The 22793-nt window shown below is 36.1% G+C and overlaps 1 protein-coding gene across 11 annotated transcripts in view; it reads left to right on the forward strand.

Moving 5' to 3' along the window:
• Window positions 1-22793, forward strand: part of LOC5571296 (serine/threonine-protein kinase N) — a 370020-nt gene that overhangs the window by 159619 nt on the left and 187608 nt on the right. Inside the window, exon 1 of one of the 11 annotated variants that reach the window (XM_021840134.1) lies at window positions 4111-4280. The exons of 8 other annotated variants lie outside the window; for them this stretch is intronic. The gene's annotated coding sequence lies outside the window, so the exon portion shown is untranslated. Of the gene's footprint in view, window positions 1-4110; window positions 4281-4567; window positions 5016-22793 lie in introns of those variants that run through there. 2 more of the 11 variants (XM_021840133.1, XM_021840135.1) reach the window with 2 other exon arrangements.

The raw sequence follows: 22793 nt of genomic DNA on the forward strand, positions 1-22793 counted from the left end.
AACCCAACATGAAAAAAAATCTGTAGCCTGAGAAATTAACGTGGGTTATAGCTACGCGTCGGTGCCCCAAAGAATTTCGGAATATATTTTAGACCAGATGGTCAATGTTCAAAACTGACACATATTCTTAAAATTGAAATAATTTTTGAGCAGGTAGTTGTGAAAAAAATGGAGAAAAAGTATCCTAGAACAAAAAAAGTCATGCCTATTTAAAAAAAAGGTAGTCAAAAGCTTGCTGCTGCTTGTAGTTGATGATGCCTCTGAAAGAATTCCTAGATACAAAAGAAAACGATAACCGTGGCGAGTTTTGGAAGGAATGCTTGAAGGAGTTTTTGAAGAAATCTTTGAAGGTATCTTAGTAAGAATGTCTGAAGGATTTCCAAGAAGTGCCAGTTGACGATTTCATGATATTGTTACTAAATGATTACATGAAGATGTTTTCGTATAAAATCCTAATATGAACTTATGCGGATCTCTCGAGAATCCGTGCCAGAATTACTGGAAAATCTCTGGAGAAATTGTTCAAAAAACACCAAAATTATTTCATGAGGAATTTCTGGAGAAATATTATCTTTGATCAAATTGATACCTTTCAATTTAACGTTAATCCAAAACCATGCGGCCGTAGCCGTTCTTCTTTATTCTAATCTAGTTTCGTTTCTGGTAAATTGTGTTGAGCAGTGAATCAATTTGTCAAAACAGACGAAAAACAAACAACAAAGCAAGCACGCTCACAACCGTTTATCCCAACTTGTTCGGATTGGGATACAATCAAAAGAAAAATTGTCGTGCAACCTTTTTAACTCGTGATAAATCAGTTGTTTTAAACACAAAATCGAATTAGGGCCCATTCACATATTCCATAACGCTGAAGGGGGTGGGTGGGTGTTTTCAAGATGTTACAGGTCATGCAAAATTCGGAAAATATTCTTACAAAATGCGTTACAAGGGGGTGGGTGGATGTTAAAAATGGCCATTTTCGGCGTTATGAAATTTGTGAATAAACCCTTAGTTTTATGAACGCTGTTCGATAACGTGACATCATTGTCATATTCTGTTCAAGTAGTGATCAACTGTTGTTGCGGAATATAATTGTTGCAACAAGAATAGGAGGGGGCAACGTGGCGTAGTTGGCTACACGTTCGCTTCAAAAGCGGATCGTCATGGGTTTGATTCTCAGCCCTCTCATCAAAAAATTTCGTCAGTCCGCTCAAGAACAACACGAGTTCATCCGTCCAACATTACGGCCGCCTGAAAGCGGACTGGCATCTTGACCCTTCTCTGAGCAAACGCTGAACAGCACCCGGAATAACACGGCAATCGACAAAAACGGCTATGAACAAATGGACCTTTCTTGGTCTGAGAAAAGCATCCCTGCATGCTCTACTATCCACCTGCGAAAAGTAGAGAGCGCAAAGAAACAGCGTAGCATCAAATCCAAAAATAGATTAGGTAATAGAATAGTATGAATTTAGGCGTAGTGCTCTAGTACATCAGTCGAATTGATCTTCGCTCTAGTGATGCCCAATGGCGAAATGAGCTACAAATTAGAATATAAGTAAATAAAAAAAACAGAATAGGAGAGGAGTCATTATTGCTGCGTGTTGGTTGACAATTGATTCACTGGTCTTGAGTAAATAGAAAACCTTTGTTTTGTACCGTTCAATTCAAACAAGAATTTTGTATCCTTTGACCTAAACTATAAGGCCTTCACTGTCTTGTATTAGATTCAAAGTCAAAATACGAATATCTATCAAATGATACAAATTTCTAGTTCGAAGGTGAAGTATTAACCCTCTATACCCAACACCGCTTTCAGACGGGGTAAACTTTGGAATTTTGTGTATTTCTTCGTAGATCGGAAACCAAAATGATGTTATTTTTGGCTTAAACCTTGGCTCATAACACCCATATAAGAAAAGTTTTTCATGACTTTTGATTTTTTTTTTTTGTATTTTTGAAAAAATGTTTGAAAGATTGTATTCTTTTATAACCTACAAATGTCTGGGGTTCGTTTAACGTGTAATATAAAAAATCGTACCTTTTATATTTTTCTACGATCAACCTATCACAGAAGAAGAGCTTGATGGTATTGAAATATTTTCCAACCAGTTTTTTCCGTTAATTACACAGAAAATCAAAAAATCCAGAAACAAACATGAATTTTTATTATTGCCAAAAATCAGTAACTATAAGAGGCTCCAAAAAATGAAAAAGGGTAGGGATGTTCAAAAATAAAAATTATAAAAATTAAGAACTAAAATTCATAGATTTTCGAATAAAAATAAATCATTTTCCAAAACGTGTTTAGAACGATTTTAGATAACTAAAAATGATATTTAGATGGAAAATAAAAATGTGGGTATTAGAGGGTTAAACTCCCAGATAGCCGTAGCGGTAAACGCGCAGCTATTCAGCATGACCATGCTGAGGGTCGTGGGTTCGAATCCCGCTGGTCGAGGATCTTTTCGTAAAGGAAATTTTCTCGATTCCCAGGGCATAGAGTATCTTCGTACCTGCCACACGATATACACATGCAAAGAATGCAAAGAAAGCTCTCAGTTAATAACTGTGGAAGTGCTCATAAGAACACTAATCTGAGAAGCAGGCTTTTTCCCAGTTGGGACGTAACGCCAGAAAGAAGAAGAAGGGTTAAACTCCGTTTTTCTCTTCGTGTCCCACATTTAATCGTTTACCAACCACTGCGTCTAAGCACACAACCAACACTGCGCCCGATGACATAGGTCAACAGGGATTTTCTGCTGGGGAAGTTCGATACATGGGTGCTGCTTGCCGTTCTCGGAAAGCTAATGTGGCCCGGTGTAGTATCGCGCTTCATTTCATTCCGTTGCACTAAGGCGGGCTTCGGGTTTGGGCTTACTTTGTAGGGATTTCAGTACAGTTCGGTGGACCGGTAGAGCCGGAGTGCAGATCCATCGGGTCTTCGGGGGATCTGTACTAAAAGACGAGTTCACCTTCGCGACCGGTTTCAAATTACTGTCGGTCGGCGGATTTCGTTCCTCCCGTCCGTCGTCGGAAAGGACCCATTTTCGGTGGAGCATGGAAGATTTACTCTGGCACCCCGACACCACACTGTGTTTGTGTTTCCTTTTATGATAATTGTGTTTATTGGACCGTGTGCTAATCGATTTATGACTGGTCGTGAGTGAATATATTTGCTGCTGTAGATCCAAAAAGAAGATAATCGTAGGCGGTTGAGCGTCGTTCGGGTGGATTAAGTTAACGCTTTTACCTGATAGTAAATTTCTTCAATTTAGATAGTCTTCTGTGAAAGAAGTCTTTAAAGGATTACTTTATTACTCATATTTTTTGATTAAAAAAATAACTTTAACTCAAAATCAGCACCTTGTTGCACTATCTGTTCAACAATTGCTTCCCACTTTTGTTTATCCCATTTCGACTTATCTTGGAAAATTCTTCTAAATGACGCATCGTTGCACAGTGGGCAAAACTGAAGTCGTAACTGGACTTATTTAAAAGCAGCTGAATTTGATTCATGAAATGATGCAAATTTCATCTTGCGCAGGCTTCAGTAGATGTATCGTTTTGAACATTTTCTCCTGAATTAATTCCTGTTAAATAAAAATCTTTTAGTTGAAATCAGTGATTTGCTAAATTGCGAGGCAATATATTTTGTTCTTCGAAAGGCCAGTTCTTGCTAGAATATTTTGAATGATTTCTGGGGCTACCCTTAGAGAACAACCCAGGTTAAATTCTTAAAGCAAAATACCTTCTTGAAGAAATTCTATGGGTAGTCTTTTTGTTCCTTAGTTCCAGGTAGAACCAACTTTTTTATTTCTGTTTAGTTTCTTTTCTTCAGAACCACTTACTCAAATCTGCCCAGGATGAAACCTATTCAAATCGAGTTTTTGAGCATATTTCCTCCAGAATTGCGCCACTTCAAGATTCTAGTTCAGCGGATTCTATGTCCTAACACGGCTCCGACTCTGCCCGCTGTGCGTCGATAGGCTTTATCAAAAGGCGGCGCGTACGTTATCGATTGTGACTCTCTTTCTCTCGCTCATCCCCTCGCTGCCACGTCACGCCCTGACTTTAACAAATTCACCGATATTCTCGACGCCAAACAATTAGTCAGCCGGCTGTCGTCGTCGCCGTAGAACGGGCACCTAATCGATCAGAGGGCGTCGCATCGCGTCGTAACGCATTAGTATTCCACCTCGTGCGCGATTGGTCGTCCGATTCTTCGAGTGATTCCATTGACATATTTTTTCTTCAATTGGAAAGGAAGCCCTGCCATGGTAACGAACGTGGTGCAACTTAATTGATGGAGTTGCCCTTAGAGCAACCATTTAAGGTGAAGATGCATCGAAGCCACAGCTCAAATTTTCAAGAGCAGGAATCTGGTGAACCAGAAAGCCATTCTCGCTTAAAATTTGATCTATTTGTCACCGCCAGCGAGTGGCAAATCGGTCAAGTTTTCAGATCAAACAGTTGTCTGGTTCTTCTGATTTATGCTCTTGAAGGTTTAAGGTTAGAGTTCGAGCAGCAGTCAATTCTAGAAGAGATATTGGAAGACAAAGGCAGAAGGGGGTGCTGCGTGCCACAAAGTCGGCTTCTTCAATCGTGATCGGAATTAGCGAAGCAATAATACGAAGTAATCTAGAACGTGCCCCAGCCCCGCCGAAGTGATATGGCCGAAAAGTGCGTGATTTTAAAAGAGCAAACACCACGATAAGAAGTTGCTGGTACCGAAGCTAGTGACGGCGGTGGCCAGTTTTGTGAATGAAAAGCGAAAATTACGGTCGAAATTGAAAGTTACCTACCATTCGAAGATAGTGCTATGACACGTTCCAGATAGTGTCCAAAAATGTTTTGTGGTTTCAGTGATAAAGCTGTCGAAAATGTGTTGGGTGCTACGAGTTCAAACAAACGTTCAGAAGTGCAAATGATCCATTGGAAATGCTAGCTTAGCGGATCGCATCTCAACTGTTCTGTTGGCTTGAGTGGAATAGAGCTGAGACAAATATTTGCCCGTACGTCTGGATATTTTCCGGGCTATTTATATATGTGGTTGACATTTGTCGGTATGCCTGAGTGGTGGAATTAGCGAACTAAATTCGATCTTGCTAAATATTTGCAGACTTGTGGTAATTTACTAACGTTTGTACATACAGTTGCTTGTTGGTACTAATTTGAATAAATTGGTTCCTCTCACTGCTGTCGGGTAAATGGCTAATACAAATTTAGAAGTAGCAGATTGTTATCATGAGAGCTTCCTTAGCCTAGTGGCTAGAGTCCGCGACTATAAAGCAAAGCCATGCTGAAAGTGTCTGGGTTCGATTCCCGATCGGTCCAGGATCCTATCGTAATTGGAATTTACTTGACTTCCCTGGGCATAGAGTATCATTTTGCCTGCCACTCGATATACGAATGCGATAATGGAAACTTAGGTAAAGGTAGCTCTCAGTGGAAATACTCATTGAACAGCACTGAAGCTGAGAAACAGACTTTGTCCCAGTGACGACGTAATGCCAAGAAAAATACGAAGAAGAGCTTTACTGGTGCGTAATTTATGTTTTCATGATATACCTAGGCTTTGGGAAGGACTGAAACAAATATAAGTGAGTCATACATTAGATAGATTAGATTTCTAACAGGTTTCCTCAAACAGCTAATAACTATTGCATAATCAAAATGGTCACTATCTGCTCTATGGTATCACTTCGGTAATTCTATTCACGATAACGACTCAACATCGTGCGTCCATGAACCTGATCGATTTCACATTTTTCGTAATCAAAGAACACCAATTAATCAACTCTAGACTCTAGACTCTAGAAATTCATTGACATACTTTGACAATATGATATATTTATGCTATTAGAAAGTTGAGTTAATTCTCTCGTGATACCTTTTTTAAAATAAGTTTTTGATTTCAACCCCACATCCCTATCTTGACTGGCATGTTAAAAGGAGGCTGGTCTAAGTTTGAGCTGATTTCATCGAGATTAAGAAGTGCATTAAACTGCGTAATGATAGCTATATATTAGGGTGCCAATGAAAATAGATTTTTCGAATTTCAAAAAAAGGTAGGGCTCAAAAGTTTTGTCTCCTCGAAAAAAGTCCCCATGCAAAATTTGAGCTCAATCGGACTTCATTAAGTGGACCCCCAAAGCGGTCAAAGTTTGGCTTTTTTGACCCATGAAAAATCTCCAAAGGGGGGGGGGTACATGAAATTTCCGAAATCGAAATTTTTTTTTTGATGCCAGATGTCTTAGAAATGCATGAAACGTCGAGATCTGGTGTTATTTGGAAAATTTTTTTTTTTGAAAAAATCGACCTTTTGGGACTTAGGAAATTTTTGAGTTGGGGGAGTGAATTGAATTTGAAATGAACGATTTGAATTCAATTGCTGAGAAATTCAAGGCAATAGTATTGAAACATATCCTATATGATTGTTGGCCACTGAAAGCATATGATATGTGATATTTCATTAGGGTGGTTCATTTACTTTGCATTAGAGTGGTCCTTTTTGTTAAAAAATAAAAAAAAATAAAAAATAGAATTTTAATTGAATATTGAAGACAATAGTATTGGAACATCTCTCACATTATCGTCAGCCATTTTCTACATTTAATATGTGGTATTTTATTAGGGTGGTTCACTTATTTTCCATTCGGGTGGGCTTTTCTGTCGAAAAATCATAATTTGAATGGGATATTAAAAACAATAGTATTTTATCACCTCTTTCATCATCGTAGGGCATTTCCTTCATTAGATTCGTGATATTTTTGTTTAGAGAGGCTTTAAATTCCTCTGAATTCATGCGCCTCTAGTTCCATTTGATATGCGACATCATCGTAGGATACTGTTAACATATTTCTTTAGGGAGTTTCTCTTATTTTCCATTAGGGTGCATCATTTTTCGTATAGTTTGAAACCATGATTACTCGAAAAAATCTCGTCCACTTTCCTTAATTATGGTATCATTGTAAAAATTTCAACCTTAATATCTACAGACCGAAAGATTATGGTGTGGACTACTACATAATATTTGCGTAATGTTCGACGAAAAATGTAAAGGTAACTTAGTTAACAACAAAAGAGTTTTCTAGAAAGCCTCTCATTGTTAGAAAGGTCTTTTGAAAAGTTTTGTGTGATTTTCATTCGGAATGCAACACTTCACTAAGCTGAACCAGTTTGGAGTCCTCGTCTCATACAAAATCCGCTTGCTACTTCGTGATTTCAGATGCACTCATCTCAGAGATCAAGCATTGAGCCTCGTGACCTTTCCAAGGAAGGAAATTCCAGAGGATATTCCGAAGGAAATTGCAGAGAAAATTCCGAAGGAAATTCCAGGGAAAATTCCGAAGGAAATACCGAAGAAAATTCCAGAGGAAACGAAAATTATAGAGGTACTTCCGAAGAAAATTCCAAAATAATTTCAAAGCTTCAAAAGAAATTCCAAATCAAATTCCGAATCAAATTTAGCATGAAACTCCAAAAGGAATTCCGAAGAAAACTCTAGAAGAAATTCCGAAGCAAATTGCAAAGTAAATTTCGACGAAAATAACGTAGAAAATTCCAAATCAAATCCCGAAGGTAGCTCCAAATGAAATTCCAAAGCAAATCCCGAAAGAAATTCCAAAGCAAATTCAAAAGGAAATTCCAGAAAAATAAATCCGAATGGATTTTTGAAGGATGTTCCGAAGCAAATTCCAAAGAAAACTCGGACGAAAATTGCGCAGAAAATTCCAAATGAAATTCCGAAGCCAGCTCTAAAAGAAATTGCAAAGGAAATTCCATATGAAATTTCAAAGGAACTTCCGAAGCGAATTCCAAAGGAAATTCCGAAGGCAATTCCAGAAGAAATTCCAAAGGAAACGCCGAAGAAAATTTTGAAGAACTGAAGAAGGAAATTCCGAAAGTAATTCCAAAGAAATCCAAAATAACTTCCTGAAGCAACTTACTGAAAGAAATTCATGAAGAAATTCCATAGGAAATTCTGAAGTAAATGAGATATGAAGTTCCGAAGAATACAAAGAAATTTTAAAGGATACTCCTAAGAAAATTCCGAAAAAACAATATGAAGGAAATTCCAAAATAAATTCCGCGAAAATTCAACGGAAAACAGTCCAAAGGAAAAAATTCCAATCAATACTTCTAAATAAAATTTCGAAATCTCCATAGGAAATTCCAAAGGTTATTCCAAAGGAAATTCCGAGGAAACTCTATAACAAATTTGGAAGTAAACTTCAAACGAAATTCCGAAAGAAATTTCAAAGAGAATTTTGAAGGAAGTAATAAAGGAATTCCTAAGAAAATTCTGAAGAAAATTTGATAAGTAGCCCCAAAGAAAACTGCAAAGGAATTTTAAAGGATACTCCTAAGGGAATTTCGACGGAAATTCCAAAGTTAATTCCGAAGGAAACTAAAAAAAATCCAACGGAATTTCCGAAGCAAATTTCAGAAGAAATTCTGACGAAAATTGCGTAGAAAATTCCAAAGGAAATTCCGAAAAAAACCCAAGGGAATTCCGAAGAAAAATCCGTGGAAAATTCCAAAGAAATTTCCGAAAACTCCATAGGAAATTCCATAAAAAAATTCAAAGCAAATTCCGAATGAAATTCAAAAAGGAATTTCTAAGGAAATTTCGAAGAAAAGATCACAGCTCCAAAAGAAATTCCAAAGGAAACTTCGATGGAATCTTTCGAAAATACAAGGGAAATCCCAAAAAAAAATTAAAAAAAAATGAATAAAATTGCAAAAGAAATTCTGAAGCACATTCCAAAGGACATTCCGACGACAATTCTGGAAAATATCCAAAGCATATTCAAAAGGGAATTTCTAAGGAAATTCCAAAGCAAATCCCGAAGCAAATTGCAATGAAAGAAGGAAGTTAAAAGGAAATTTCGTAGAAAATTTCTAAGGAATTTTCTATGGAATATCCAAAGCAAATTTGTAAGGAAATTCTCAAGAAAACTCTGTGGAAATTCCAAAGAAAATTGTAAAGGAAATTTCTAAGAATATTCCGCAGTAAATTTCAAAGGTCCAAAAGAAATCCCAAATGAAATTCCGAAGAAAGCTCCAAAGAAAATTTCGAAGGAATTTCCAAAGTAAATTCCAATGCTTCGAAAGAAATTCCAAATAATATTTCGAATACAATTCTGAAGGAAGCTCCAAAGATAATAACACAGGAAATTCCGAAACAAACTCTAGAAGAAATTCGGAAGGAAACTCCAAAGCAAATTTCGAAGGAAACTCAAAAAGAAACTCCGAAGTAAATTTCGAAAAAAATTCCAATGAAAAGTTCAGAATGAAATTCCGGAGGGCACTTCATAGGAACTTTCGAAGGAAATACCACAGAAAATTCAAAAAGGCACTTCTAAAGATACCGAAGAAAATTCCACAGGATATTCCGAAGCAAATTCAGGATAAATTTCCGATTTTGATAAAAATTCCGTAGAAAAAAAAGGAAATTTCGTAGAAAAGCCAAATAAAAATTTTTAAAAGGAATTTCGAAGGAAATTCCGATTAAAATTCAAAAGGAAACTCCAAAGAAAATTCCGTTGAAAACTCCAACGAAAAAATCCATATGAAATTCCGACGAAATTTCTTGAAGGAACTTTGTTACATCTTTGAAGAATAAACGAGAACTGATTGTCAAAACTTGAATTACCTACGTTGTCACAACCGAATCGCGTGTACTATAGCAAGCAGAAGGCAACATACTTTTGTTTCGGGAATGAAGGAGCCCAAGGCTGAGAATCTCTTTTGAAAATATAAACTAAACACTTTTGTTGCCCTTCATCGTCGCCCATCAAGCTATTGTCATAATTTGTATACGTCAAAAATTATTTCATTCCTTTTTTATCTGTATTTTGATTATGGCAGTTAGAGTTGTGCTTCACTGAATTCACTGATGATTGGAACGTTTTATTTTAACTATTCAAAAGAAACCCTTAATGAAAATAGCTTAACGAAGAGTTGCATGCCAATGAAGAATCATGATTCAAAACTATACAAACAAAGTTGATTTGTTAGATCTATTGAGAATATTTTACAAATTAAATGATCACCCTTATGCAAAACTGAGGACAATAGCCCCAATGAAATATCACATATTATACATTAACAGTGGCCTACGATGACATAGGAGATGTTTAATTACTCTTGTATTTACTATTCCATTCAAATACTCAATTTTTTTTAAAGAATCACCGTAATTGAATATAAGTGAGCCTTCCCAATGAAATATCACGAATCTAATGAAGGAAATGGTCTACGATGATGAAAGAGGTGATAAAATACTATTGTTTTTAATATCCCATTCAAATTATGATTTTTCGACAAAAAGACCCACCGTAATGGAAAATAAGTGAACCACCCTAATAAAATACCACATATTAAATGTAGAAAATGGCTGACGATAATGTGAGAGATGTTCCAATACTATTGTCTTCAATATTCAATTAAAATTCTATTTTTTATTTTATTTTATTTTTTAACACAAAGGACCACCCTAATGGAAAGTAAATGAACCACCCTAATGAAATATCACATATCATATGCTTTCAGTGGCCAACAATCATATAGGATATGTTTCAATACTATTGCCTTGAATTTCTCAGCAATTGAATTCAAATCGTTCATTTCAAATTCAATTCACTCCCCCAACTCAAAAATTTACTAAGTTCCAAAAGGTCGATTTTTTCAAAAAAAAATTTTTCCAAATAACACCAGATCTCGACGTTTCATGCATTTCTAAGACATCTGGCATCAAAAAAAAAATTTCGATTTCGGAAATTTCATGTACCCCCCCCTTTGGATATTTTTCATGGGACAAAAAAGCCAAATTTTGACCGCTTTGGGGGTCCACTTAATGAAGTCCGATTGAGCTCAAATTTTGCATGGGGACTTTTTTCGAGGAGACAAAACTTTTGAGCCCTACCTTTTTTTGAAATTCGATGGCAAAATTTTTCCCATACATTCCATTGGCACCCTACTATATATGTATGTTACATATTTGCTACATAAAGTATATCCATATAACAAAAGCCTTTGTACGTTTTTTTTTTCGATTTTATGCTCAAAAGTAGCCTGAAATTTGATTACAGTCATCACCATCTACAATTCCATTTTTTTTTTTTCATTTAAATATCAGATTTATATTCTATCAGATCTCCTGGATGTTTTGTTCTTCCAAACCAATGTTGTAGAAATTGGAATGGTTAGCATAAAAAAATGATATTTCTGTGGAGAATGTGCTTTGGCAATACTGTGTCATTTTTTTAAGACACCAATACATTAATGCTTCTAGTGGCCTTCCGTCGAAGCCAGTGGCACAGTCGAAATATGTTCCTGGCGAAAAGGCTCGGCCATTATCCCGAGAGATTTCTGGTGTAAACCTACAGCAATATATGAAAGAATTATCGGAGGAATCACTAACCAAAGGGTAATCTCTGAGCTTGTTGAACTGCTGGTCTAATTTCTATCTTAGTTTTTAGTAGAATGTGTGATGAAATTTCAGGAGTACTTTGTGGAAGAATAACCTAAAACATTCCTGTAGAAGCTTTTGGCTGAAATTCGAGAGATATTTTGCCAAGCTTGTAATACAACTTTCAAAGGAGCTTAGATTATGGTTGATTGTCTAAATTCTAGATTTGTAGAGAGACTCTTTGGCCAAATCAGGAAGATTTATATTCATTTGTCTAGAATTCCATAAGCTCCACGGGAAATTCCTTCAGGAGGTTTGTCAGCAATTTATAAAAAAACGGTCGAAGCCATTTCAACATTTTAGTTGAAAAATCTCCTAGTAAAACTTGCCCTGAAAATTTCTCTAGTAATGGCGTCAAACATACCTCAAAAATATTACCGAAAATTACTCTTGCAGTTCCGCAGGAATTGCCAAAAAAAATTGAAAAATTATCAGTCAGTAAATATTATTCTCAGCTATCGAGTGGTGCCTCTTGAGAATCGCCCGTGAGATCCAGAGATTAGAGACTCGGTTGCTAGTTTATAATCCACTTCTGTTATGTGATCCTTGGCCAGTCCCAATTCTATCAATTTTTAGCTGTTTATTTGTCAATTTTTTACTCTTTAGTGAATGTTCGAACCCTCTGAGCAGAATCTCAAATAGAGAAACTTAAAAGTAGATGGAGTACACGGTACTCCATCTACTTTTAAGTTTTTCAATTTTTTACTTCTTCTTCTCAATCCACCTCTCATATCCGTTTATAGCAATCGCTAAGACAAGAAAAGTACAAAAAGTTTTTCCTTCACAATCAATCTTTCACATGAAGAACTAGCCCATCGAGTTAAAATTCACAAAAATAAAGTCTTAAAAAGCTTTCTTCTTCTAACCTCAGCAAATCAGTGTCGTAAATCACCTACCCTCGATATCAGGTTGTTACAGCTTGTGCGGTTTTCGCGTTTGTTTAGATCATCGAAATCAGGAAATTTCGACCTTTGTAAGTTGATGCTATTAATCCCAAAAAAATGAATTTAAAAACAATTAATTTGAATCCGAACAGTGTGCGCTTACAAAAGCTGCTTCAATAACAGCTTAAATAATGATAATTTTTGCATTCAGTGAGAACTTTATTTGGTTTTCGCCGTGCATTTTTTTTTTTTCAGTCAAGCTTTCAGTTACTCTTAAGCGATTATTCCACAGGTTCTTCAGGAATTTCTTCTCGAACTGCTCGAGGAAAACCAACTGGAATTCTTCTTGTGAGCAATCCAGAGATTTCTTCTGGAATACTGTCAGGAACTCCTTTGGGTGTCCCTCCATAAATTTCTCTTGAAATTTCCCACCAATTCTCCCTGGAATTGAACTGATTTTTGAAAATGCATTTTTGTGATTTTTGAAATGAAGAGGAATTTCTCCAGATTTAGCTCTTGGAAATCCAACGCAACTACTACAGCTGTACCAAGAAAACAACATTTTTCCTTTAAAATTCGTTGATCGATTTTTCCAGGAAATTCTACAAGCATGCTTACAGTGTCGGGAAATTATCCGTACAAACTTTGAAGGCATGGCTCTATGCAATTAAGCGGAATAATTTCAGTATTCTTGCATGGTATAATACATTGACCTATTATATTCTTTAGCAGTAAGTTTCACACATATCCGATTTCAAATATTTGTAAAACCAAGACAAAAGTGTTGAAAGGTCTTAGAGAGAGCCGTTTTTCGAGTTTTTTGACGGAAGATAAAAGTCCATAGAACTCACAGGATAAGAACTGATTTATTTTATATTTCCAGCCTAACTTGAAGCCAAGGAACTGTAGATTACTTCAAGGAGTAATAGAAAATTTGGAATAATCTATTTCAGATTTCAGGGAGAAAAAGTCTCTAAAATGACTAACGGCCCTCAGGAATAACGTCTCCGAAAAATTAAAATTTGCCTATCTCAGAAAGTAGAAATTATTTCTAAATTATTTGAAATTCTATTTTGTGTCAACATATGGATGTATTAAAAAAGGTTCACGGTCATTGATGTTTTATCGTTTTAAATGTGAGATCATCTTTCTTATATTTTGTTGTTCGGATAATATACGAACACCCTGTACAAGAGTTCCTACAGTGGGATTCCGTTTTTGGCAACAAAGTCGAAATTTTCAGTTGCCAAAAATGGAACCGTGCCAAAATCTAAATCCATTTATTTAATCTAAAAAATATCATTAGAATATTGCTACATCGCCCTTATAGTAACAAATAATGGACAGACTTCAAAACCGTACGAAAATAAATGATTTTTTTAAATTTAATGAAACAGTTATTTGGAAATGGATCTTCAAAATTATGTTTTGCATAATAAGGCATCTCATATCATGCAGGGAGGCGCACAGAAACAGCTGAAATCACTTGATATACACAAATAGGATTTACCATTGTAATATGGATGGTATGTTAAATTCAAAAAGAAATGAATACAAAATGTTATGGTACAGTGGTACTCAACATGCGGCCCTCAAGCTGTATGAGGCTCTCATGATCCATAACAGTGGCTTTTAATTTCGTACAATACACAAATAAGCTTCTTATAACTTTAAGTTGAAATGAGTTTAACTGTATTTTCGATGTTAGGCTTGTATCAACCATATTTTTTAAATCAACGAAAATTCGCTAGCAATCTACAGAATCTTGTTTAGAACTCTCAGGATCTTGCTCAGGATTCAGATAGGAATTGACATCTGCCCAAGAGCTCACTAGGAAATTTGGGGACATTCTAAGATTCCGCTGCGATATTGCTGAAAATTCTCAAGGTACCAATGGAAATTCTTCGACGTAAGTAAGGTAAACCATAAATTTATCTGGAAACCTATTCAGAATCCTAAACATTCACAATAAATACTCGAACTACCAGTACAAATCCTCAGTATTCCGCTAGAAATTCACAGGACGACTTTGAAATCTTATCAGTTTACTGAGAATTGCCAGACTTCGCACAGCATCCGTAATAAGTAGCTATACATTCTCAGGAACCCGCAAGAAACCTCATATTTTCGATAGTAATACCCAGATTTCACTCAGTATCCTCAAGCATCCACTCCGAAAATTCTCATGCATAAGCCCACTATAAAAACATAATATCTCCCAAGAAATCTCTAGGATTCACTTAGAATACTGCCATACCTAGATAGGAATTACCAGGATCTCGTAAGGAGCAATTTTATTATTTCATGCGGCTAACATACTTGATTAAAATAATGATATGGAATGCAGTATACTCCAGCATGAGCACTCCTGGACCAGGCTGGTATGGAATCGGATATTGGATCGTTTCTTAAAAAACACCGTTCTACCCATGGGTAAAACACGAATTATGGTTTCCCAAGGTATATTTTTTTGTTTCTACACGGAAAGACTTCCGATTTGTTGAAGTTCCTTCTAAATTGATTACAGTATGTTCAAATTCAAATTCATCAACTGCAGTGCCATCTATGGTAGAAACAGTAGTTCGAAACGTTTCTTCCGTATATTTTGCCGATTTTCTCCATACAAACTTGGAGCTTGTTTAGCTCCGTCCACTTGGATTCTACGCGGATCCAATAGCTTCTGGAGGTCCAAATGAACAATTTTTTTGGGTGTTGCTTTAAACTGTTATAGTTTGATTAATATGGGCCATCGTAATCAACTTACAAAAAAAATCTCTCAATCATACTCACCGCACGCTTTACTGATCTTATTGAGAAAAAAAAAATTAGACTGTGCTTGCATTTGTCATGGTGATGCTACTAAACGGTGCATAGAAGAAGCCGTTTGTTCATTCATTCCTCTAGTTACTGTCAAAGTTATGATTATATGTTGACACTTCAGAAATTTACTTGAATAACGTAGTTTATTAAAACAAAATCAATAATAAGTTAAGAGGAATGACTTTTTGTTTGATTTATTTCTATTATTGCTGAATGCTTCTTCATACGCTTTGTATGTAATTAAATGTAATAACAAGAACAGTAAACCGAAAGGCGAGACGAAATTTGTCAATAAAACTCTGTTCGAATTTGTTCAACCGAGCTGCTCCAAATCTGAAGAAAAATAGTTTTTATTGACTTTATCACCTACCGGCAGTCTCATGTGGGCTAGTCACAAAGTATGAATGCCTGAGAAAAGAATTTGAAACTCTAGTTGAGATACTTATAGAGATTAATGGCTTCATGAAACGTTGCGAACATATGAACATCTCAAATTTAATAAACGCACACAGGAGGGTGAATGTCGACGAAGCTCGATGGAGCTCTAGAATGCGGTAGGAGCGTAAGAGTAGGAGCTGACCTGATTTTCAAATGATTAAAATAAAAGACGCAATGATATTAACAAAAATTTACAAATTTTGATGCTATTCAATAATGTTGCCAAAATCGGAGGATGCCAAAAATGGAGCATGCCAAAAATGGAATCCCACTGTATATCGATTTTCGTTGTTGTTCCTCCAGGGTTTATTTCTGGAGAACTATGAGGAACTCTTCCAAAAATTCCTAATCAAATTTGACCAGGTATTCCTCATTAGGTCCCTCCAGACATTTTTTATAACTTGGTTGAGTCTCTGAAATTAATGGAGGCATCTCTAAGGAACTTACTGTTTGAATTCTTAAAAAATACCCCATCTGGAAATCTCTGAAAGGAATCCTGAAGACCAGGGCAGACAATCGTCAGATTGGTCACCGACTGGTGATGAAATAAAAAAACATCGTCATCCAGTATAATAACTCTGACAGGTCGTCGTCTAGTCATCGAGGAAAGAATGCACGACTAACTTCAATCCAAAACCGTCAACGATCAATTTTTTTTTACATTCCGCTTGCTACCCTTACTCACAAGAAGAAAGCGTTTACTGTATATTCGCTTATTACGCACCATACAACGAATGCCATCACATAATTGCTTGTATTGACAAGTGAGTCCGTTCTCCTCATGGTTCTACAATAGCTTTGTTGGTAAGCGCGTAGAGTAGACGATTCAGTGATCGTTTGTTCGATTCCAGACGTGTTTTGTTGTTGTTTTTTTTTTCAAATGCTCATAATCTGTCGAAGACACGATTCATATTTTTAGTCGGCTCAGTGCTCCCGAACGAAGATTCGCTTATAACGAAGAAATCGTATTTGTTCGTCATGCCGCCGAGCATATGTGACTGGATCTCTGCAGCAAATCGTCATCCGCCGCTGATTGAGTGACGATGACTTTTAGTTTCGTCGCCGACTTTTTCCACTTGAAGGCGACGATTGTCTACCCTGTTGAAGACAATGCTGGTGGAATATTTGGAATGCTTCTAGGTTAAATTCTTGAAGATATTTCGAACGTAATTCTTAAGGGGTTCGTAAAAAAATCACTAAATGATCTAATAAAAATACATACTATAAAAAGTACAGTCATACTTGCCTTATTGTCACAAGAAATACTTTCTTATAAATACAGTACAAGGCTGGTAGCTTCTTAATTTAGGCTAAGTTTTAAGTTAGCAGGGTGTCTACTACCTGGAAAATCCTGGAAAACCTGGAATTATCAGGGAATTTTATTCAACCTGGAATTAACAGAGGATTTCGGCTATACGCAAGAAAAAATCCTCGAACCACTAAGGCAGCGTCCATTTATTACGTTACGCTAAAATTGAAAATTTTTGATCCCTCCGCCCCCCCCTCCGTAACGCATTTTGTACGGGAAATTTTGAATTTTTGTATGAGCCGTAACGCTTGAGCCTACTCCTCCTCTCCCCCTAGAGCGTTACGTAATTTGTGGATGCCGCCTAATTATTATGACAGAATATGTCCTTTTTGTAACACAACATTTATTCAATCAAAAAAAATTTCGGCTGCGCAGCTGTTACAACTTGAGGTATTCAGTCCATTCACTTTAAGTTATATTTAATATTTATTTCGAATAACTTGTTTAAATAAGGAAGTAGGAGTTAGGATTGCTAAAATGGGAAAGGCAAATACGATTCCCAGTTCTAGTTTGGTATCTTTCATGAGCATATGAAATAAATGATATTTGTAGGAAAAGATTAAAGCAAGTAAAAATAGTATATTTTCAGGTAAGCAGATCTTTTTTAAAGGCTTGGATACTATTTCAATGCATATCTCTGAAAAGTGTTTATTTTTAGTTAAGGTCTCTAAAGACATTATAATCAATATGGTATCTAAAGTCACTTTTTTGCCATAACCCACTCTTTCCCATGGTAGCTCCAGAGCTCAATTATTTTTGACGAACTTGAGGCAAACCGAACCAAAGGAATACTATGCATTAGTTTCTACAGTCAACTCTCCGTAACTCGATATTGAAGGGGCCATCGAGTAAGGGAGGTATCGAATTATGGAACACAAAACTAGTGCAAATGCGATCCGAGGGACTATCGCAGTAGCCATGAAAACCAACTTTTACTGTGGTTCTCTAACTCGATATCGAGATACGAAATATCGAGTAAGGGAGAGTTAACAGTAGATTATGATTCTATACTTATCAGATTAATCCAAAAGTCAACTAACTTTTTGAATAGTAAAACTATTGGTGAGCAATCAGTTTACTATTGTAAAACAACCAACAAATTTTAAACTGATTTTGAAAAATAGAACCTTTGAAATATTGTTTTTGGAATTACTTTTTACAAAAACGATTTTTCATAAAGAAAATGTCGATTGAAGTCGTCGGACATACATGGTTCATCTGCTTGCAATGAATTCTGGTGCAACATTCTAGAGGCTCCAGAGAAACCTTCAGAGACTATTACGTAACTATTTATCCAGAGATTCCTTCTGGAATACTTTCAAGAACTCCACCAGGAATGCCACCAGCAATTTTTCAATAGAAGCTCAGAGGAATTTCTTCTCAATTTTATACTAAAAATTTTGGAGCATTCCTACGCAATTTTCACAGAGATTACTCTGAAGAAAAAATCTCAGTATTTCTTCCAGATCACTGATTCTTTCACAGATTTCTTCAACTTCAACTTCTAGGATTTTTCCCGCATGCCCTACAGAAGTTTTACCCCAAAGGTTTATTATAGAGTTTCGAGAAAAATCGACATTTTTACAAGAAACCAATAATTCCTACGCATTTTTCATTTAATCTAGGCATTTTTATAAGGATTCTCTCAAAAATTCAACCATAATTACTCTACGGAATTTCTCAAAACTTACTCAAGCTATTATTGGATAAAATCTTTTCCAAGAATTGCTCGATGAATTGCATCTGGGATTCCTCATTATATTCCTCTAGAAATTTCTCCAGCATTTCTTCAAAGTATTATTACTGCGGCTCAAACACTTCACTGATATTTTTTCAAATACAGTTTCCAGACCTGCATAGATTCTTTAAAATTTCATTCAAGGTTCCACACTAGTTAATACTACAGCAATTATTACAGTCATTGCTCCGACCATTGATGGATTTATATGCCTTTATTATCATATCAATTTATCAAGAAATATATTCATCAAGAATTCGAGAGATCTTTCAGTTATCCTTGTAGGTATTCATTATTATAACTCACACAAGTTTCATCAGAAATCACACTAGGATTTTTTTTAGAAATTCCTCGTGGATTTTTCAAAATTTTACACAAAACATATGATTTTTTTTTAAGTTTGAGTTTTGTTCGTGGTTTTTCTTTAAAAAAAAACAGATTGAATACATGAAGGTATATAATTTACGGCAAAACGAAAAGTTACTTGTCGTAATTTTACGGAGAAGTCTTAGAATGTGAATACCTTCCATTAAACTTACTGATGGAAAATTTCTTTCTTAGTCGGCGTTCAAAGGACGCGGTTTAAGCAGTATTCCAATCAAATTCGAACTTCTGTCATCATTTTTTACTTGAAATATCGATTAATGCGTAAAAATATTGACCTTATTAGGTAGAAGAGCTGGAGTTTAAATGGAAAAGTGAAATGACAAAAATTTTAATTTTACAAATGTTCCAAATTCTTATTAAAATGTACAATATAAAATACTTTGGTAATATAAAAGACACAACATTTTGAAAATATTGATAATCTACTAAAAAGGATTATTACGTAAATATAAACTACCCTGTTTGAAAAAATTCTAGGCGATATCTCGTAAATTTGGAAGCACAATAAAAATGTCCAAATATGGTACTCAACTAGACCTACTACATGCAGAAGATCATATGGAATATTCCCTATCATGATTGATATTGATCGTAAAACAGTATACTAGAATTGAAATAAGATTGATTACGGCTCGCTTTTCAAGTCACTTTTAGTCACTTTTTCGAGAATAGAAAGTCACTTTTTAGTCACTTATTTCCCAAATTTGGTCACTAAAATAACTTTTTTCGGTACCAATTCTTGCTACCAGCCCTGATTTTAAATACAAGAAAAAAAACTTCTAAAATTTCCTTAGACGAATATTTAACTAGATTATCTAAAAAATAATAATGAAACTCTTGTATTATGGTTTCCCAGACAATCAAAATGTACGTATAACGGAATCACCTTTTGCATGTATGCGATACTTATATGTGCAAAGTTTCCGTATAAGATGTCGGCAAAAGGCGTTATACATACAAAAGTGGAGGCGATAGGTGTGTATATTTTATATGAATAAAGTTGGTATACAATGTGAGTTTAAAGATTTTATTGCGAACTATTATGTAATTTTATGCGACTTAATTTGTACTTGTATACTGAACGAAACAAAAAGCACTGCAGAACCCAGAAAATAGCGTTCAATACGAGGAAACCCGCCACTCAAACGATTTCCGTCGCCGTTTTTTTGCGAATCTGATGTTATTTGTACAAGTAAATGAGTTTCTACGTCAATTCTAGTATGATTCTTGATTGTCTGGGTTCTGTCTAGATTATATTTGTTTTTTTTTTTTTTTATGGTCTTTCTTCGTTCCTCATTGGTCTCTATTCAGTCTCTTTTTTAAGCATGAGGTCACTAAAGTTCCTATTTTAAAGACTCTCAGTTACTACCTGCCTTGAAGTTATGATCCGTTTCAATGCATGCCGTTTTAGTTGTACTTGAATATATTTGGAACGCACTTTCAACAAAATTTATGGCGTATTTATGAACATATAGTTTTAGTTCAAAATATTTTTGAGTAAAGGTAAAAATATTATATAAGCTTCAGTGGAGCACTGTCAAGGCTTTGCAGAGCACCAAGTGCTCCGGGAAGTATGATCTGAAAACCGCTATGTTAGATAATTTTGATGATTTCATGATGTCTCTATTTGGAGTTGTATTGGATCGCATTACGTCCTCACTGGGATAGAGCCTGCTTCTCAGCTTAGTGTTCTTATGAGCACTTCCACAGTAATTAACTTAGAACTTTCTATACCAAAGTTGCCATTTTCGCATTCATATATCGTGTGGCAGGTACGATTATACTCTTTGCCCAGGGAAGTCAAGGAAATTTCCATTACGAAAAGATCCTGGATCGACCGGGAATCGAACCCAGACACCTTCAGCATAGCTTTGCCTTGTTGCCACGGACTCTAACCACTTGGCTAAGGAAGGTCCCTAAAGACGTTAACAATAGACTCAAAAAGTCCCTCATTGGCCTCATTATCTACAATCATTGAGCTGTTTTAGTGTGCACTGCCATTAGCTAATGATTAACTGTGATGTTTTCTGACATTGCTGACCAATAGTTTTTTCATCAATGCACTTTGCTCCGATGAAAAATGCATAATAATGCCAGAGCATCGCTGAACGAAAAACCGATTACAGAAACATGATGAAACTTACATAAGACCATTTAACGATAACAATTTCATAAAAAAAAACAAAGCCAATATTCATAAAAATTACTACTGGATGACCTCTCCCCAGGAAACCGCAATCAAAACGTAACCGTGCTAAACTCATCAAAAGAAATGCCTAATGGCGTCCACGGTGCCGGGTAATCGTGCAAAAGCATTACGGTAGTTGCTCATTTTTGCGATTACATCCAAGGGGACCACGGGCATAACATCATTGAAGCCAGCGAAAAAATCTGATAATGTCCGTCCACTTGTGCAGCGCCATCGCAGGAGATAGAAGGACCGAAAGCGGAATAGAAAGACAGAAAAAACTTCTTCAAAGGAATGGAGTGAAAGTTTTAAGCAGCTAGATGGATGCCTTTGCGCGGTCCCAAGCCTCTACAATAATTACGTGAGCCTTTGCATGGAGCAGCGCGCATATCGCGTACAAGTAAAGTGCTGCACTTTGACGGCTCGCACACGCCGCCTGACTGAATGAGTCATACCCATAGCGGCGTATTTTGTACTCCTAAATAGGGTTACCAGCCATACTCTTTTTGGAGTACATGTATGTTGTTTTTAAAAATTGTGTACTTTTTTGTATTGCTGACTTTTTAAGGGAGCTTGGTGGTCTAATGGTTACCGCTTTTGCTTGGTAAGCAGAAGATCATGGCTTTAATCCCTGGCCCTTTCCGTAGGTAGATTATTTTGTAAAAGTTTCTTTGTTGTGCAATCTGTATCTATCGATATTTTTCATTCTTTCTCTCATTCTACGCTTATTCGTATGTTCTAGCAATTACTAGAACCAGAAAAAATATGCCGTTTCCCTCTATTCGCCCCTTTTTGCTGCAAATACTGCGTAGCATTTTCAATGTGATAGATTTCATTTGGTCGCCTAATATGTGCTTCAGAAAACGTGACTTAATTCTCACATTACTGAGCTTTTACTCTTTAATGAAGTTTCAAAAATGTACTCTTTTGGACAATGATTAATATGGTAACCCTACATTCTCAAGAGACCGTTCGGCAGCTTCTAATAGCAATAATAAAACAACAAAGTTTGAATTTTTCCGTCGCTGCCGGAAAGTACCCTCCATCGCTGGAATCCCTTCCTATCCCAGGCATGACGCCGCCGTCGCCATAGACGATGATCGAGGAAAAGAATTTGCACACACTAGCGCACCCAGCTGTGTGGAAATTGGGCGGCAGAGCACTTTCGCTACACAGTTCGTCGCACAATGGGACCATTTCAGGAGAAGACGATCAAAACCTCTAACGCGTCTTAGATGACATTGGAGGGCGTCGATGTCTATTCAGGGAATATGTTCATAATGTTCTCTATTTTTGTACCGAGCAAAAACTGCTTAAACCGCAAACAAAACTTATCGATAAATATAAAATGATTGTGCTATTTTTCCCCGAATTCCGCATCGTTCTCAAGAAACGCGTAAGGTCTACAAAAAAATCATTGCAACCCACAAAGGCTTTGTGCCGCGAGTCGAAATGTACCGGAATAATGATGGGGGTATCTACGAACGAACGTGAGTTGATCGAAAGGTGGACGCAGCACTACTATGGACACATGAATGCCGCAGAGGCCG

The sequence above is a fragment of the Aedes aegypti genome, chromosome 2, assembly GCF_002204515.2.
Source record: "Aedes aegypti strain LVP_AGWG chromosome 2, AaegL5.0 Primary Assembly, whole genome shotgun sequence".
Lineage (NCBI taxonomy): Eukaryota > Metazoa > Arthropoda > Insecta > Diptera > Culicidae > Aedes > Aedes aegypti.